The sequence below is a fragment of the Amblyomma americanum genome, chromosome 2 (assembly GCF_052857255.1).
Source record: "Amblyomma americanum isolate KBUSLIRL-KWMA chromosome 2, ASM5285725v1, whole genome shotgun sequence".
NCBI lineage: Eukaryota > Metazoa > Arthropoda > Arachnida > Ixodida > Ixodidae > Amblyomma > Amblyomma americanum.
The window spans coordinates 225,872,387-225,890,877 of record NC_135498.1 but is presented as its reverse complement, the minus strand read 5'-3'; the positions used below and the strand labels follow the sequence as shown (position 1 = coordinate 225,890,877).

Genomic DNA, 18,491 nt, shown 5'->3' with positions numbered 1-18,491 from the left:
GGATCAAGTGTACCCTATCCCCCATATCGAGGAGAGAGTGGAACAGGTCAGTCCAGCAGCCTATACGTAACTACACTAGACCTTACTCGAGGGTACTGGGAAGTACCGCTCACTTAGCATGCCAGTAGATACGCAGCTTTCGTTATTCCAACGGTCCGCTTGTCCTATTAAGTGTAAGTATTAGCGCGTGAAGGCGACGTTTAAACGTAATCTATGTGTTATGCATGCAATGGGGCGCAGTATTCCGCGAGGAACAGAAAAGGTCATCGCCGGGTCTACCCGTTTAAGGCGGATGTGTCGAGTGTCTGGCAGGGCCCCGTACCTAGCCGTCGCACTCCTCATTGATTCCGAAAGGATACAAGTGGTGTCCGGTCTAGAGAACGGCACAGCTGTACGCAGGCCACTGCCGAAGGCGCTCCTTGCTTCAGCGTCGGCGGTCTCATTTCCATCGAGTCCGCAGTCTCCAGGGATCCCCTAGAATACTATACGGTGGCCTTTTTCCTGAGCAAATGACAGGATACTAATGATATCAAGAGCCAGAGCTTGACAGACGGCGTGGCGTAGGAAGCATCCCAAAATTTGTAGCGCAGGTTTACAGTCAGTGAAAATGCACCACTCCTGAGGCGGTTCTCCGCAGATGTGGCGAATCGCTTCCCGAAGGCCCGCAAACTCTGCAGCGGTTGAAGTAGACTTGTGTTCTAAGATGAATCTGTGGGTCGTCTGCTGAGCGGGGATTAGGAAAACTGCTGTTGATGCCTTTGGTGACGCACATATTCATCCTCCAAAGTCAAAAGTCGAAACGTTTTTTAATTTCTTGGAATCTTTGTTTACCTTTGCATGTGATGAACGTCTGACACTTGTACTTGGAGGAGATCTAAATATTAATATGTTAAGTAATGACGCGGCTAAGACAAATCTAGAATTGTTAATGAATTCAAATGGCTTTTATAATGTAATCCAGCTACCAACGCGTATTACGCCTAGATCAACGTCATTGCTTGACCTGTTTGTCACAAACATTGGCCGTAATATGGCTAAATACGGTGTCATTGTAGACGACATAAGTGACCACATGCCTGTATTCTTTTGCTTTAGAAAACAATATGTCAAGCGCAACAACCAAACCTACCTTTTCCAAGCAATAACTGACAATAACTTATCTATGTTTAGCCATAAAATTGAAAGCACCAGTTTTGAATCAATCTTTTCACTGAGCGAACCAAACAATGCTTATGACTAGTTCCTGCACATTTTAAAGCCATTATACAAAGCAAGTTTCCCTGTGAAATCTGCGAAGCGGAATCGGCTCTTTTGCAAGCCTTGGCTGACCCCCAAACTTAATATGAAGATACGCTTCAAAAATAGGCTCTATCATAACTATATTAAAGCAATAAAAGCCAATGACTTCAATACATTTAAGGCATACCGGAACCGCCTTAACAAAGAACTCATAAAGGCTAGAAATGAATTTTATGCTACTGAATTTGCTTCAACTAATGGCCGCTCAGGTCTCATGTGGAAAAAGATGAATAATTTATTAGCGCGAAACATTAATCAAAATTCCATTTCTTCAATTGAAATAAATGATATTGAAATTTCTGGCCAGGATTTAGCAGAAACATTTAATAAACACCTTGTTAGTGTCTCTAGCGCTGTTCTTGTTGAAAACGACCTAAGGGATGTGAATAGAGTTCCAAATTCTATATTTCTTGAACCTGTTGATGAAGCTGAAGTATTCACAATTTTTCATGCGATAAACTGCTCTACGGCTTGTGATGTCAACGGGATGCAAATGAAGCCGATCCGGTTCATTTTTGACCTTATTTTGCCTTGTACTACGCATATTATGAATGTATGTATTTCAAATGCGATCTTTCGTAGTGGTATGCAGTGTGCACGTGTTTCTGTCCTCTACACAAAAGGTGATAGAAACGAAGTGAACAACTACCAGCCAATATCAATGCTTCCTATATTTTTTAAATTACTTGAAAAAATTATCTATTAGCAATTTATTTCTTTTGAGTCTGATAACCATATATTTACGAACTCTCAATATGGTTTTAGAAAATACTTATTCACAGAATCTGCTTTAACAGACCAGAAGGAACACATTTTGAAGGAGCTTGAACAAAACAGAATAGTAATTGGAATCTTTATTGATTTCACGAAAGCTTTTGATCTAATTAATGACAATTTGCTACTCCGTAAGTTATAACTATGCGGCTTTCGCGGGCACGCAGTCTCACTAATAAAATCATATTTAGAATTTCGCAAACAGGCAGTTACATTACATGGTTTCACATCTGAAATGCAGCCCGTCTGCTCTGGGGTTCCCCAAGGCAGTATACTTGGTCCTTTTCTTTTTAATACCTACATTGATGACATTGTTGGTGCTGTACCGCTCGTAAAATTTGTTATTTATGCGGATGACACTAGTATATTGATATCTGGGGACAACATAGATGAGTTGGTAGATAGAGCAAACCGCGCGGTAGAGCAACTAGATCAATGAGCCCTGAGAAACGCGTTAAAAATTAATTTATCAAAGACGAAAGTTGTAATCTTCCGCTCTAAAAACAAGTTAGTCCATTTTAGCAAAACTATATCTTTAAGGTCCTGTCCTTTAGAAGTGGTAGCAACGTTCAAAACATTAGGTGTTATATTTAATGAAAGCATGTCTTGGGACGCCCACATATTACATATAACCACAAAATTAACTCAAAATCTTGGTCTTCTCTACCGTAATCGTCACGTACTCCCAAAATCTGCGATGCTCTTAATTTATCACTCCCTTTTTAATTCTCGCCTTAATTATTGTGGCTTGGTCTGGGGTGCTGCAACTCAGAAAAACCTGCAAAAAATTCACGTACTACAAAAAAGTTTTCTGCGCCTTCTTGAAAACGTACTGCGGTCTTATCCCACCGCTGAACTTTTCCCAAAGCATAAAATAATTTCTATACCGAACATGTTTCCTTATCGTCTGTGTCGAGCTTTCAAACAAGAATTATCAAATCACCCACGCTTCCTTCAAGCGCTAGCAGAATTAGACAATCACACTCCGACGTATGCAACAAGAAGCAGGAATCAATGGAAAATGAAAACGTATCGAACTGACTACGGTCTACATACGCTACAAAATAGGCTGCCGCGAATACTGAACCAACTTTTAGAACAGAACATAAATTTGCAGGATATACCACACAAACGTTTAACGGAACTATTCCCTTCTCACATATAATTTTTCTTGCTTTTTTTCATGTCTTTTTTTCTTCTTCTTCTTGAACACATATTTTGTGTTTGTGCTTTTGGTTTTTGCATGTTTACTCACCTCCCTGTAATATGAAAAAGTGTCCATGTGTGGCTGTGCTAATGTTTTGTTTGTGTTTTTTTTTATTTCTTGTGATCGTGTAGTTTTTCACCTTGAAGTGCGTTTTCGTGATTGCTTGTGTTGCCCTGATTTCGGCCTTCATTGCTGCTGCCAGAATGTAGGGGTTCCCGGGCTCTGTCAAGCTGTCAATGGGCAGGTTTACTCCGGGCTCCCTGTCATCATGTACCGCATGATGGTCGAATAAATATATTATATGTGCACACAGTTTTGGTATTCCGACCAGATGTAGGCAAGAGCAAGTTGCTTCAGTCCGCTAACCGGCATCTCAGATTTCTGGATTATGCCAGGGACATGCAGGAATACTGAGCACTGAGCCATCACCAATTGTGGCTGCAAGGAATGATGTGGCAGGGCATAGTCTGATGGCCATTCGGATCGATGGAAGCGCAGTGCATGTGCAAAATTGCTGTCCGGTCGCTCATCAAAAATCTTCGTCAGCGGGTGACAGCGGTGCCGTGTAAGCGTGCGTAAATATACACGAAGTGGTTCGTGTGACAGGTAGATCGATATTGTGCACGTACGGGATTCCTCAATCGTGCCTTTGTTCTAGGCACAACGTGGTAATTCAAGGCATTTCTTGAGCGCCTGTGTTTGGACACTCTCTAATGCCCGCAAGCAGGAAATGCTCATGGTAGAGAGTACAGGAAGGCTGTAACGAATGTAGCCAATAAAGAGATTATAGTAAAGTCTTAGCAAGGAGCGCTCCGTTGGGCCCCATTTAATGCCTGCTACGAAGCAAGGACATGGCAAAAAAGAGTGAGTCTCTTCTTCAGCATATTTATATGCCTCGACCATGACATATCGCGGTCAATGATAGTGGCCAAAAATCTGTGGTGGAAGACGTATGGTAGTGCAACCCCTTGAAGTGTTACAGGGTTAGCGACAGAGTGACTTGAGCGTGATTGCGACCACAGCACATTTTTCAGCTGCTAAGTGCAAACCCTGACGCCGTAGCTACCTTGTAATCTCGTTGTAATCTCGCGGGCATTTGCGGACTTGTCGAACCCGAAGCCCAGATGCAGATACCATCAGCATAGGCACTGACGTGAATGTGAGTGGGAAGTTCACTGACCAGTCCAATCAATGCCACGTTAATTAGGGTTGGGCTGAGAACTATTCCATGAGGAACTCCACGGCAAACCTGATGACGGGTAGTCTCTCCATCAGGCGTTGACATGTTAACGGTCCGGCCGTTGAGGTAGCCCACAATCCACGAGTACATCCGACCGCCAACACCTATGTCGTCAAGGGCTTCAAGAATGGCGTCATGAAGTACATCATCGTAGGCCCCTTTGATGTCCAAGAAGACAGGAGCGACGAGTCGGCGACTACGTTTTTCATGTTCTACTGTCGATATGGGGTCGACTAGGCTGTCAATCGAAGAACGTCCCAGCCGGAACCCGGTCATCATGTCCGGATAAAGAGCATTATGCTCTAAAACCCATTCGAGGCGCGCCAGCACCACTCGCTCCGTACCCTTACCGACGCAGCGTGCCAGTGCAACTGGCCGGTATGAGATAAGCTCATAACGAGGCTTTCCAGGCTTCAAAACACACACAGTTCGGCATTCCATGCATTTTCATTTTATATATTAATGATGTAGTAAATATACACTCCACTTCAAATATAGTCCTCTACGCTGGTGACACCAATGTCTTCTTTTCCGGTCCCAACCTTAGCTTGCTTGAATATCGATCCAATATCTGGCTCAATGAACTGCGAACATGGCTTGATGCCAATATTCTTGAACTAAACATAAAAAAAACTAAATATGTGCTTTTTCGCGCCAAAAATAAGACCCTTGATCATAATATCCGACTATATTTTAATGACACGCAAATTGAGCAAGTGAATTCTCATAAGTTTCTAGGAGTCCATTTTCGCAGTGACTTGTGCTGAACCGATCACGTCATTAGTCTGCGGATACGAATATCAAGTTCTATTGGGTTAATTCAACGACTTCGTTACCTTCTTCCATTCCATGTAAAAAACAGTTATATTTTTCTTATATTCACTCTCATATTGTATATAGTCTCTTAGTGTGGGGAATATGTAATAAATCTGACTCGGATAGGTTGTTCTCTCTACAAAAAAGAGCCTTGCGCACTTTGATTAGATATACTGTTAGCACTAATGACATGTTTACCTCTTGTAAGGTGTTACCGGTTTTTCTATGCTACAAACACTCGTTAGCACTCCTAATCTACCAAAAAATAAAACATGACATTGAATCTTTTTCCCGTTCTTATTTGAATAGAGCAATCACACATAACTTGCGCACAATTTCTTTGATTGGTTCTAGGCCTCGTGCTAATTACGGCACCCAGACTACAAATCACCAAATAACAGTTTTATGCAACACATATCCAACATTAATTGCTTGTGCCCAAGAGAGTGTCAACATTCATCAATTCAAGAGGAAAATGAGGCATCTTTTGAACACCCCCGTGTGAAATTTTATTATGCATACCTGCTACATTTCAATGTTATTCCTACTGTACTGTGTGTATGTGTTTTTCTTTTGTACGCCACTTACTATTGCTCATTGTTGATAACCTCTTCAGTATTATTTTCTACCTGACCAGTGCTTGTGTAATTGCTTATTTTGCATTCCTGTCTCGCCGTGTTTGGTGTACCACTGTTCTCATATGTTACTCCGCACCATCTGCACCGACGTGTAATGGGGATGTTAGGCCTCGTCAGGAGACATCCTGGTCTCCTTTAGCCTCTCCCCGCGGACACCATGTATTTTTGTCCGAAATAAATGGAAAAAAAAGGTGAGAGAGAGACGCGTACGAAATCCCGTCAGGACCAAGTGTAGATGCACGCCAACACGAGGAAAGATCTGCTTCTAGTACAGGCATCGTGAATAGCATGTCGTAGCGGTCGTCTGGTGAATGTGGCACAAAAGCCTCCAAACTGTTTGATGCTACCGGAGTTGTGCCCACAACCATAATGTAGAATTCTTCTGCTACCTCTACATTATTACGGTGTCGGTAAATGGACAGTGCATGGAAAGGATACCGTTCTTGCGGGGCTAAACGCAACCACCTGGCTACATGCCAAATACGTGACAGCGGTTTGCGAGGGTCCAGGGATGAACAGAACTGCTTCCAACGTTGTCTCAATATTCTCGCGAGGTGGGGTTTTATTTGTCGTTGAGCTCGGCGACAAAGGGCGATATCATACGTGGATTGAGTACTTCTGTATTTTCTTTGAGCGCGCCGACGGATTGCGTGTAGTCTTTCGTATTCCACGTCAATAGTAGATCCTTGCGTATGCGCACATATATACCGCGTGGTCTCACCGAGAGAATACGTAATCAGGTCTTATATTTTAGATGGTGTTGTGAGGTCCACACGGGAAGTCTCCACGGACGTCATATAGGGAGGCCAGCCTGTATATCGCACGCGAGACGAAGTAGTAGTAGGAATAAATAAATAAATAAATACACTTGATGCGCCTTTTATAAAGCCATATTTTGATTTTTATGGAATTTGTTTGGGGTAAGCTGATTGGCAAGAGATCTTGCATTCTGCTTCGTTGGGAATCCCCTGAGAAGTGTCGCTACAAGCAAAATAGAGGATATTTCAAGCCAGTTCTACAGACTACTCTATCTAAAGTTGAATCAGTAATGCTCCATCACATTAATAAACTTTTAAGCCGACTGTGTGAATGACTTGTAGCTTCCTCTATCCTTATTTCGTCTGCACCATTTTCCTGAAAAGCTGACATGACTTGAATCAAGTTTCCCTTGAAATTTTTACAAGCTGTGCGGTTGTATGAACGCAATATTTCTGTGTATTTATTACAGCGAAAGCTTTACTAGGCTATGTCGACAATGTCGTGTCCGCAAAACGTTTCCGCAGCAGTTGTGAGGAACTGAGATGAGGTAGCGCCAAGCTAATGGCTGTAATAGAAAGAGGATGATGTGAGGATCCTGTGCAAAGAAATTATGTCGACTGAACGATTAGTTAATTAATTAGAGGCATAAACGTCCAAAAAGTGAGCGGATCCAGGGCAACATGTGGCACTTAATTTGAAAAACCGGTATTGTGGGCGGAGCCAACGCGCGGCGCCAAATTTGAATACGAAGCGTGGCGCCAAGTTTGAAAACTCTAAATGAGCAATTGATGGAACTTTATTAAGTAAGACCTTTAATTATAACAATGGCAAATATGCATGAATTTACATCAATGCTTAAACGAGTAAATGTGAGGAGAAGGGACAAGTGAAGCAAAAAGAGGCGACGAGTGAAGTAAAGAGGCAAAGAGGAAAAGAGAGGAACAAAGGGGCAAAGAAAATCGAGGAGGCATGAATGCTTTCCTATTCCTCCAGTGCGGCTTACTGTATAGTGACCTCAAACGTTGTTGCTTTTGCTTAAAATAATCTATTTTGAAAGAGGCCTTGCATTCCGGTTTCTTTCGAATCCCCAATGAAGTGCTTTCTGCAGGCGAAACAGAGAGGATATTTCATTGCAGTTGTGCGGACCGTTTCTCTATCTGACGTTGAATAACCTGTCTGACGTTGAATAAGCTACTTTTGAACCGATATGCTATTCTTGTTTCTTAGGAATGTCTATAGAAGTCTTGTCCATAAGCGAAAAAGAAAGACAATATTTCATGCCAGTTCTACGGGTAAGCATTCTATCTGACGTTGAATTAGTAACGCTACAGAATATTCATCCAGCCTGCTGTCGGTATTGCTTGTAGCTTGCTCTAGCCTTGTTTCGTCTAAGCCACAATCCTGGCGAGATCATATGGCTTGAATCCGTTGGTTTCTCTTACAATTTTCTACATGGGGTACGGCTTGATTAGCTCAACATTTTGGTGCATTTATTGATTTCACTTAAAGTAAGCTATTTAGAAACACATCTGGCATTCCGCTTTGTTTGAAATCCACTGAGAAGCGCTGTACACTGGAAAAAAGATAAAAATATATCTTATGCCAATGCTGTAGACAATAACTCAATCTGACGCTGAATGAGTAATCCTCCAGGAAATTTATCAACTTCCTCTCCAACTTTGTGAATTAATTGTAATTTCCTGTAGGCTTCTTTCGTCGGCGCCATCTTCCTGATGAGCTCAAATAGTTTCAATCCAATTTCTTTACATTTCAATTTTGTGCATGCTGTGCGACTGTTTTAAAGCCACGTTTTTATGCACTTATCGCTATTACTTGATTCACGCTATTTTTTTAACACATCTGGCATTCTGGATTGTTTTTAATCTCCTGAGAAGTGCTGCTTATGAGGAAAAACAAAGGACATTTCATGCCAGTTCTGCAGACATTAAGTCAAACTAGCATTGAATCAGTAGTACTCCAGCATATTATCAACATTCTGTCAAGTTATATGAATGACTTGTAGCCTCTTCTGGCCTTCTTTCGTCTGTGCCGTCTTCCTGGGAAGCTGAAATGGCTTGAACCCAGTGTACCTTATAATTTTGTAAATGCGGTGCGGCTGTATGAAAGATATATATTTATACTTTTATTGATTTCACTTGAGTACGTTTGTACAGAGGTATTTGGGGCAATCCGGTTTTTTTGAAGTCCCTTGAGAATTGTTGTTTTGAACGCAAAACTGGCGGATATTCTATGCCAGTGATGCAGGGATCAACTCAAAATTACTGCGAATCAGTAATTCTCCAGCATGTCATCAACTTTCTCTTCAGTTTTATGAATGACCTGCCGCTTCTTCTAGCCTTCTTCTCCGCCATCTTCCTGAAATAGCTCAAATGGTTTCAATGTGTTTTCTTTCTCTTAATATTTTGTACTGCTTCTGCATTAAAGCCATATTCTTATGCATTTATTGATTTCGCTTGAGTGCTTTATGACGCGACATAAAGAGGATATTCATGCTAGTTCTGCAGGCACTATCTCTATCTGAGGTTGAAGCAGTAATGCTCCTGCTTATTCGTCAACTGTCTATGCAGCTGCATGAATGAGTTTGTGTATAGTTTGTTTGAGTATCGTTTCAGTTTGTGTTGGTGATTTTGTGTATGTGGTGCGGCTGTATTAAAGCCATATAGTAATGCATTTATTGGTTTCGGTAGAAGTAAACAATTTTGGAAAAGATCTGGCATTCCGGTTTCTTTGGAATCTTCTGTGAAGTGCTGTCCGGAAGGGAAAAAGAAAGAGGATACTTCATGCCAGTCCAGCAGACAAGTACTCTATCCGCCTTTGATTCATTATTGCTCCAGCATATGAATCAACTTTTTAGCCGGCTGTGTAATTGACTTGTAGCTTCCTGTATCTCTTTTCTTCTGCGCTATCTTCCTGATAAGCTCAAATGGCTTGGATCCAGTTTCTTGCCCTTACAATTTTGTACATGCCATGCGGTTGCATTATCGCCATATTCTTAGGCATTAATTGATTTTGCTTCAAATAAGCTTTTTGAAACAGATGTGGCATTCTGGTCTGTTTGGAATCCCATGCGAAGTGTTTTTGCCCAAGATAAATAAAGATGATATTTTATGCCCGTTCAACAGACAAGTAGTCTAGCTGACGTTGAATCAGCAGTGCTCTAGCATTTTCCTTAACTTTTCAGCCAGCCGTATGAAAGACGCAACTTTCTCGATCAAGGTGTGCTCATCAGCGAGTTGGTTGAGCTACATTCTGAGAAAAAAAGCGCTCGCACAGGACGGTCGACAAACAACACGGACACACAAGTGCGCTAACAGCTTTATTTCGGAAGGCAGCAGCCAGTTTTTGTTGCCTCCTTACCGGAGATGCGAGGGCATAGTTGGCCGAGCTTTTTCGGAGCTGAAAAAACCAGCGGCACCCCAAACCTGTTCGCTACTTTCTTCAAGTTATGCTAGACTGTGTGCAGGTAGGGGGCTACTTCCGGACGCACAGTGCGCTCAACTTCCCTTGTCTTCAAGGACGTCGCCTTCTTCTTCACCTTTTTCAGGAGGGTTCCCGCAACAGCCGTCACGATCGACTGAGGGTAGCCCGAGTCCAATATTCTTGCCAATTGGCCGTCAAAGCTGGTCTGCATTTCATGTTCGCACGATTTATCTAGTGCAGATTCTAGGCATAAGTTCACAATGCTGCTTTTAATTATTTTAGAGTGTGCAGAATCATATGGCAAAAGACGTTTCTGCACACGTGGAGAGTACCGCCAACACACGTGATCCCCCCCGAACTTTAAACGAATATCCAAAAACTGTAGAAAATTATCGTTTGGCACTTCGCAAGTAGTCCCCTTCCATGGTGTTTAAAAACGTCTAAAATCTTATCAACAATAGCGCAGTAGTGTAAAGGGCTCTGCTTGTCCAATAAGATCAAAAAATTGTCAAAATATCGGTACACCTTTGTGACCTCGTCCGGTTTAAAAACAGTTGCTAACAACTGGTCAAAGATCAAAGCAAAGATCAAACTGCACGTGAACTACTGGAAGCTTACCATATAAAGAAAAAGGGCGTTTTTTGCTTAAGCGAAACTTCTGTTCATCTGTATAAAGAGGAATGTGACCTTTTCTCTGCCAGGCGATAAGATGGGTTTCACGGTGTGATAAAGTATTGGATTTGGTTTTTTTGTTTTTTTGTGGGTTTTTTTGGTTTTTGTGATCGAGGTACGTGTACTTGCTGCGCGCGCATCCGCGGCAGAACCTTTATATTTCCCATTCCTGGCGAAATAAAATCAGTTGTGAGTGCAGCTTTTGTCCGTGTTGTATGTGTTTCTCCCCTTTTTTGTGCTCGTAATTTTTTACGCTGCAGTATGTGGAAGCAAAGTAACCAACTTGCCCAAAAGCTCGTTTTACTAAAGCATATTTCTTCTACAGTGGGCCCATCTTTCTGTGTTAGTCAAGCTCTTCCTTCTGTCGATGCCTTAATTTCCAATATTATCTTCACAACATGCCGTGCCCGGTACATCGCCGTGTGTCTTAGAAAAGCCCGGATTCTCGAAGAAGTCAGTGCCCTGTTCGGAACCGTGAAACCTTCATGGGGGCATGTAAAGCGCGTGGGAAAGATTCTACGCTCGGAGCTCCGGCGTCAGGTCCGGTTGTACCAGGACTGGCAGTCGGCAACGTGCTATGACCGGTATCCACCTTGGCTGGCGGAATCCAAGATGCGCCATTTCAAACGGACCACGGCTCATCTGACTGAGCTCTGGTGGAGCTCCTACCTAAGGTACGCCATTCGAGGTCCTGAGTCTACAAAGAGGAACGTACAAGCCAGTGGAAACCTCACTGTGTTAGGTGGGGTAGAACTGCCCCAGAACATGCACGGTCTACTCGACAAAGGACCCAAGTACGGGCGTCCACCTTCTGTACCTGTTCAAGACCTGGCAGCACTCAACCGCCGTATAGCAAAAAAAGCGCCGACCGAGCAACGGGAGAGATGCTTACACGAAGGTGCGGACACTCTTTTGAAAACAGCTGGTTTTTCATATAATAGTCATGTTGGCACGTCTTTGCGGAAGGTGGTTACTTACTTTCAAGATAAGGGGCTCTCTCTTCTCCAGGCTGACGAAAATGGATTGTTTGTTGTTTTACCGGAAGGTGTTTTCCGCGAAAAAGCCCTTCAGGCTGTGCAAAAAAACTTTACCCTGAAGAAAAGCCGTCCCACAACTGCAAAAAAGAGAGTGGCCAACCTTTGCAAAGACGTGGGAAATGATAAACTGTCCAGGCAGATTATGAATTGTAAAGGCAATGCTTTGAAAGTGTTTTTTAGTGCCAAGACACACAAACCAGATGTACCGTTCCGAACTATTGTTAGTGAAAATGGTACATGGCAGGTGCTTGTTAGTCGGTTCCTGCAGAGATCTTTGCGAGGGCTCACCATTAATGACCCTTTTCTTATAAAGAATTCTAGAGAAGTTGTTGATTTTCTAAAAACCAACCGCAGCATTGGCTTCGCATTCTCTGTGGATGTTGAAGATTTGTTTTATTCGATACCCCACCAGGAATTGTTCGCTTCACTGAAACAGTGCATTGACAAGAGTGGCGTCATCCCCTTCCAAAATTCAGCTGGTATGTCTGTTGACAATTTTCTAACACATTTAGAATTTTACCTTTAAGGAACTTTTATCGCTTTTAACAACCAGCACTACTTACAAACCAAAGGAATATGCATTGGGTCCTGCGTAGCACCCATTTTAAGTGATATTTTTTTAGCTAGTATTGACCAGTTGTTAGCAACTGTTTTTAAACCGGACAAGGTCACAAAGGTGTACCGATATGCTGACGATTTTTTGAGTTATGTAAACATAAAACGCACTTCAGCCCATATAAAACCATGGTACACATCTAAAGCAATGCGCTGTACGTGTGTAATACATTTCGCCTGACTAGAAAATGAGTATCACCCACAAAATGCATGAATATCAATACGACAACGTGTGATGAATTTCTGGCAGTTCCATGGCATTTCCGAGAAGATTGACGCACAACGGAATGCATCATGAATATGGCAAGTTGTGCTGTCATAATGACTGTAACATGACAAAATTCTCATTCATCATCATCAGCCTCACTACGCCCATTACAGGGCAAAGGCGTCTTCCATGTCTCCCTAATTAACCCTGTCCTTTGCCAGCTGCGTCCACTGTGCCCACAAATTTCTCTCATCCGCCCACCTAACTTAGTTCCGCCCCCTTGCTGTGCTTTCCTTCTCTTGGAATACACTCCGTTACCCTGAAGGAGCAGCGGTTATCTTGCCTTCCAATTACATGCCCTGCCCTAGGGATATTGGTAAACTGCCGCTCATGATCTGAGAGGAGCGGCCATATCTGCTCCACCCCATTCTTATCCGTCTAGTTTTTTTTCCATCTCACGATTAGCTGTCATTGCCAATTGTGAACTGCTATTCCCTTGCTAGACTGTAGAACATTACTTTGGCTTGCTGGATGTTAATTTTTAGACCAACCGTTCTGCTCTGCCTAACTCGTTCATCACCTGAGTGGCTCGGTAAGGCAATGTCATCAGCGAATCGCAGATTATTTAGGTACTCTCCATTTACTCTTATTCCCAACTGCTCACATTTCATGCCTAGGAATACCTCCTGTAAACAGGTGGTGAATAGCATTGGCGAGATCGTGTCTCCTTGCCTGACGTCTTTCCTTATTGGAATTTTAATGCTGACTTTATAGAGGACTATGGTAGCTCTACAGTTCCTATATATACCTTCCAATATTTTGGAACAAGTCATGGTAAGCCCCGTCGTGCACCCCACTGTTTGTGTGAAGTATTCTGCTACCGATGTAGAGCAGGTTAACTGTTAGCCGTGGCGGTCACATTGCGACGGACAAACAGTGTGCGTGCGCTACGCAATGTGTACACACGTTCAAGAACCCCGTGGTGTAAATTAACCCGGAGCCCTCTACAACATTGTTCCTATAAGCACGTGTGTCACAACGTGTCGTTAAAGTACACAATCGTGAATGTGCAAAGGTGGAAGATTGATGAACATATGAAAAACCAAACACTGACTAGATATAGCATACCTGTGTGTCTTGCAGAACGTAAAAAGGTAACATCTAAAAACGAAATCACAGTAAACAGTACATATCACACACCTTGTGTGTGTCTTGCACAATGTTGCAAGGTACCATCGCAAAAAATTTGCACACACACTTCAGACTGGTTATGTGCAGGAATGTGCAAGCACGTGTGTATGACACCACCTGGAACACTGCACGAGAAATGGTTAGTTGCAATTTTGACACAAATGTAGCAGGGAAAAGTTGCGCCATATTGAACTCAGTCAGTGGGGGGTGTAAAACGCTAATGTCATGTATATGACCGCCGGGAAAGGCGGCCCTCGGCTTGCCGTGTGCGCCATGCGATCACGTGATGACCGCAAATTTATCCTGACTTGACTGGGATTTTCTGTACCATCTGCGAGTGCTCATACATGCAGTCAGGTTTTCTCGTAATGGGACTAGCAATGCTTCCACATTGAAACACGAAACCAAAGTGGGGAACGAATACTGCACAGCCTGTACACTGCACACAAGTTAAAAAGTTCAAAAAGAAAAAAAAAACATTCATACACAAGCCCCATGCACCTGGCAGGGAAATAAAAAAATGTTCTGCACCTTGCAGAAGGAAAATACATATATACATAACGCCTGCACCCGACAGGGAAATAAAAAAATGTTCTGCACCTTGCAGAAGGAAAATACATATATACATAACGCCTGCGCCCGGCAGGGAAATAAAAAAATGTTCTGCACCTTGCAGAGCGCAAAAAAAAACAGGTAAAAAAGAGAAAAAAAAGCCCCACCGAACAAGTTACTGCGGTGGCTGTACCTGATTATTCAAAACACGTACAATCAGGGCCACAGTACCACTTGCTCGGTGAGGCGCACCGTGTCGGCCCTTGCCGCATCTGCAGTGCGCACCATGTTCGCCCCGGTTTCTGTGACGGCGGCAGTCAATTGTGTCACTGCCGCCGTCAGGCTGCGCACTGCTCTTGTTGTTCGCCTCTGTTCCTGCACATAAAAGGAGCTTCATTTGCACACTTCACAGACATGTAGGGCTCGTTTCACATAAATATGAACTACTGAAATGTCTCTAGAGGTCAGGCATTGGTTTCGAACTGTGAATGTAGATGCAACATGTTGCATGCAGATGCTTCTTCTTCACAAAATGTGGTGGGTGTTGTGTGCACATACCGCTAGGAGGCGCACATGAAAAGTGGCGTCCTCAGCACTACGGGCTTCGTGGAGGTCGTTGGTCCGCCGCGTCTCTGTCAGCAGCTGGTGGACCTCCTCCGCCCGCGTGCTCCGCTGCTGCTGCCGCGGACGCCCCGCCACCACATCTCGCTGCTCCTGTGTAGCTGTCAAAAGGAGAAAGTGACTGAATGTACACTTGTCATAGAGTGGCGCACGATGTACAATAACCTGACTGTTTGGTGCAATATCTCAGAGGGCTGTTGACATGTGTACTGGGGAGCAGTACATAAAAGCATTCATAATCAGCAGTATGACAAAAACAGCATTGTTTCAATGTGCACATTTGTGTAACCATCGCAGACACCACAGTTTCCGCTGTAAGAGGAAAAAAGCTTGCACAAGGTACCAGTGGTGCATATGAAAGACACTTCTGTGGGTGGCCGCAACGGTGGCTGAGTGGTTATGGCGCTCGGCTGCTGCGCCGAAACACGCGGCGGTTGAATTTCGATGGAGGCGAAATTCTAGCAGCCCGTGTACTGTGCGATGTCAGTGCACATTAAAGAACCCCAGGCGGTCCAAATTCCTGGAGCCCTTCACTACGGCGTCTGTCATAGCTGGAGTCGCTTTGGGACGTAAAAGCCCCATAAACCAAACAAAACTTGTGTGGGTATTCTAAAGTGATACTGATAGTCTGCTCCTGCTAATGGTATTAATGTTAGGTAGCTTGCGAAATGGATAATGTGCAGCATGATATTGGAACACCAACTCACAGGCTGTGTCACAAGGTGTGCCCTCCTCCTACTCGTCCAGCTCCTCCAGCTCTTCTTCCGGGGGGAGGGGGGGGTGCCATCTATGTGAATTCATTCCACAAGACAGCACTGCTTAGTGGACAGTTTCAGCAGAGCGTGTATCGGTGCAAAACACACGGTTACTAGGTACTGAGACACAAGAAGAAACATAGCAGTACCAAGAGGGCAATGTAGTACAAGGTACATAACTCGAGGTTGCATTTCTTAGCTCAGCATTCGCATCCCTCCCTAACTAAAAGAAAAACCACAACGAAGTCAACAATGTGCACAAGTTGTTAGGTGTACATATCAAATGACGAAATTTTCACTTACCGGATGGAGAGCGCGCCTCTGCCTGCTGCAGGCCGCTCGTCCCTGGCATCTCCCCCACGGACACACGGGGCTGGTTCTGCAAGAGGCACAGCGCCCCACGTTCATGCACGAGTGTCTCGAAGTTCATTCTGTGTGTGCATTGCTCACAGTACATAGCCCCGAGGTTGACATTCATTATTCTTCATTAGCCTCCCCTATCATTCCCCCACTCATTATTACTAACGTCACCGCGGCTTACAACATACCCGGCTGGACGAAGAGTACATTGGAGCTGCGACGCCTTGAACGAGGCCCGGCGACCGCAGCTTGCACACCCGGCCTGCCAGCCCCGGAAGCCTGCCGCCTCCAGTGCCCCTGCGACAGGATGTGGAGAGACATATTCAAGGGCCATTTCACAGACCCTTGTTGACACGCTCACCTTCCCGCCGCCAAAAACTGCGCCTCCTACTTCTTGCAGCGGGTGCACCACACTTGCCAAGTGTGGCGCCATTGAAGCACAGTTTTGGCAGCGGGGCCCGCGGCGTTCAGCAGGGCCGCAAGCTGCTGCCACAGCTCGCGCCTGCGAGCCGCAGTGTAGCCTCCGGAAAGGGGTGAGGCAGCGTGGGCGAGCGCCGGGTGCTGCTCCATAAATTCCACCATCATGAGGAGTTGCTCTTTCGACACGCGTGCTGTCGTCATGATGGTGGATAGCCGTTTCAAATGATAACGGTATGTCGTGCCAATTCCGCCAGCATTACTAGGTATCGGTCAGGGAATGAAATAGGGAATAATGGGGAATGTACACCTTGGCTTCACGCGGACGTGTGCTATATATAACTTGGGTTTACACAGCAGAGCATAGACGTGCGCTCTATTGGAACAACTTATACAAGGTTACGAAGCAGCAAGGACGAGCAAGACGGTTGGTAGAGTGCGCCTAATCGTTTTTCTCGTCCTTGATCGTTCCTTACTTACACGCCTACACACGATGAACTGACGATCACGCAGCCACACAACTTTATTTCGCCCCATATGTCACACTTCCCCGTCGTCTTGCATTTAGCAAACAAAATACGGAACTACACATCCCACACGTCAACCGAAGAGCATCTTTGGGCTATTGTTGTCATCGATAATAAGCAAATACACACTTACCACAATATGTTGTCTTCGTCGATTTTAAAGCCCAGCGCTCCTTGTAAGTTGATCTCCGCAGGCCCGTAGCATTCACTGCCTTCAATCAGATTTTTCTAGACACTTCAGACATCCACAAAGTGCCTCGATTTTAGACGACACGCAAAAAATCGGGAACTAGCCGTGGAATCAGCTGTTTTCTTGCAGGCCGCCATGTTCACGCGATACCACTGCCAGCGCGCCCTCATGGCAAAAGAATTTAACCTGCAGCAAATTTAATTGCAAAACTGAGAATGCCTCTAATTTTCCCTCGTGTTGTTGAGATTGCGACACAGTTTTCTACAAAAATAAAACATTACTTGTTTTCTTAATTGCGGTTTTGTTCACTTTCAGACTAACATGTTCACGCTGTACCGCTGACAGCACACCTTGGCGGCAAGAAAAGTGACTGAACAGCAAACTTTATTGCAAAAATCAAAACACTGCTTCTTTTGCTTGCTGCTGTTGGGTTTGAAATACAGTTTCTTAGCAAAATAAAACATTACTCGTTTTTATTCACTGCGTCTTTACTGCAAAACATTAGTCTACGGTCCCTTGTCGTGCGAATAGTGGTTTCGGGGCGGAGCCCACCGCAACCTTGCTCCGCATTGGCCGATTCGGCGGTCGGCATTACTCGGTGTCGTCATTTTGACGTCACTGTCTCAATATTGTGACAGTTTTTTGAGACCGATCCGTAATCGCGCCTTAGAGGTCTCCTTCACGCGCTTGCGTTGCCGGGTTCCCCTTCTAAATTTCTACCTTCAAAGACCTGGCCTGGCAGCTTCCCGACTGTGCCCTTTTTGTGCCGAACCTGAGACAATCGATCACTTCCTGCTGTTCTGCCGCCGCTTCTCTCATTTGAGGAAGCGTCTTTTGCAAATGCCATTTCATCAACTGGGCTTGCCTGTGTCTTCCGCGGTTGTTCTTTCCATTGGCGCTTCTCTGCTTGGACGAAGCGACAGGAGTGTGCGCTCTGCTGTGCAAAATTTTCTTCAAGAAACGCAGCGACTCCCATTCTAAATTCTTTTTCACGCTCTCAGTCAGTACGACATTGAAACATTACAGGCATTGTATACTATTATGCACATTAAGCCATTGTCCCGTCTTCGATCTCCAAGTTAACAGGTCCCCTGTCCTTCCCTCTTCCAATCTATCAGACTACATACAATTGCCACTCCTTTTCTCGTCAAAACTTTCCTGCATCCAGTAAT

General features: G+C 44.3%; 2 long non-coding RNA genes across 2 annotated transcripts; both read right to left on the bottom strand.

Annotated features, from left to right (window-relative positions):
- Nucleotides 1-10,073: 10,073 nt before the first annotated feature.
- LOC144122200 (uncharacterized) lies at nucleotides 10,074-15,851 on the bottom strand. Its single transcript, XR_013312851.1, has 3 exons — nucleotides 15,778-15,851; nucleotides 15,008-15,171; nucleotides 10,074-14,824 (listed from the first exon to the last, which is right to left on the bottom strand). It is a non-coding gene; the product is annotated as an uncharacterized LOC144122200 (long non-coding RNA).
- A 171-nt stretch (nucleotides 15,852-16,022) lies between these two features.
- On the bottom strand, nucleotides 16,023-17,504 carry LOC144119480 (uncharacterized). The gene is made up of 3 exons (XR_013312386.1): nucleotides 17,263-17,504; nucleotides 16,374-16,482; nucleotides 16,023-16,204 (listed from the first exon to the last, which is right to left on the bottom strand). It is a non-coding gene; the product is annotated as an uncharacterized LOC144119480 (long non-coding RNA).
- Between the last annotated feature and the right edge of the window lie 987 nt (nucleotides 17,505-18,491).